This window comes from Arachis duranensis, chromosome 7, assembly GCF_000817695.3.
Source record: "Arachis duranensis cultivar V14167 chromosome 7, aradu.V14167.gnm2.J7QH, whole genome shotgun sequence".
Lineage (NCBI taxonomy): Eukaryota > Viridiplantae > Streptophyta > Magnoliopsida > Fabales > Fabaceae > Arachis > Arachis duranensis.
Genome location: NC_029778.3, coordinates 48,342,620 through 48,343,922, shown reverse-complemented (window position 1 = coordinate 48,343,922; position 1,303 = coordinate 48,342,620). Strand labels below are relative to the sequence as shown.

The window sequence follows — 1,303 nt, the reverse complement described above, 5'->3', positions numbered from 1 at the left end:
CCTCTAACCACATTCTTGAGAATATGTGACACTGTGAAGGCCAATGGTGTTCATCCTGACACCTATAGATTGCTTTTGTTCCCCTTTTCTCTTAGGGACAAGGCATCTAAATGGCTTGAATCATTTCTTAAGGATATCCTTACCACCTGGGAGGATGTTGTCAACAAGTTTTTAACAAATTTTTACCCTCCACAGAGGATAATCAAGTTGAGAACTGAGGTGCAAACCTTCAGGCAACTGGATGGAGAAACCTTGTATGAAGCCTGGGAGAGATACAAGGAGCTAACAAGAAGATGTCCACCTAATATGTTCAACGAATGGGTGCAGCTGCACATATTCTATGAAGGTATTTCTAGGGAAGCAAAGAAGGCCCTAAACCACTCTTCAGGAGGCTCTCTCAATACCAAAAAGACCATAGAAGAGGCCATAGACATTATTGAAACAGTGGCTAATAATAAGTACTTCTATGTCTCAGACTGGAGCACCAACAGAGGAGTGATGGAGCTGAGTCATATGGATGCATTGCTGGCCTAGAACAAGTTGATTACCAAGCAATTGGTAGAACTCACTAAGCAGATGGAGAGAAATTAAGTTGCAGCAATCAATACTCAACCACCAACTCAAGAAGGGGTGAATATAGAGAAAGGATGTGATTGGGAACAAGTCAATTATGTCGGGAATTCGTCAAGACAACCCTAAGATCCACACTCCAAAACTTATAATCCTGGTTGGAAGAACCACCCAAACTTTGGGTAAGGAAACCAGCAAAACTAAACCCAAGATCATTGGCCTCAAAACTCCAACCGCTACAACAATTCCACTTACCAACACTCCAACCAAAGACCATATCAAGCCCCACATAACACTTCCTTCCAGCCTCCATATCAAGCACAAAATAGCCATCCTCAACCTCTAAATTCCAACTTACCATCACAGGCATCTGAAGATAGAATCTCCTAGATTGAAGCTTTGCTTGAAGAACTTTGCAAGGAATTTAAGGATAACAAAGCATTCAAGGAGGAAGTAAGATCTAATATACAAAACCAGGGAGCTGCCATCAAGAAGCTTGAATCCCAAGTAGGATATCTCTCTCAGCAAAATCCTAAGCCCACTGACAGCTTCCTAAGTGACACTGAGAAGAACCCAAGAGGAGAAACAAAGAATGTGATATGGGAAGAATGTAAGGCAATCACTCTAAGAAGTGAAGAGATTTTGGAGGAAGAAATTAGCAGGCCAATAGAGCACAACCAAGGGGTTCCAAAGGAGAAATTGGAAGGGACAGAACAAGGAATTAACTATGCAC

General features: G+C 41.9%; 1 non-coding gene across 1 annotated transcript; it reads right to left on the bottom strand.

Annotated features, from left to right (window-relative positions):
• Positions 1–204: 204 nt before the first annotated feature.
• On the bottom strand, positions 205–311 carry LOC127740787 (small nucleolar RNA R71). Its single transcript, XR_008001645.1, has one exon. It is a non-coding gene; the product is annotated as a small nucleolar RNA R71 (small nucleolar RNA).
• Positions 312–1,303: the final 992 nt, after the last annotated feature.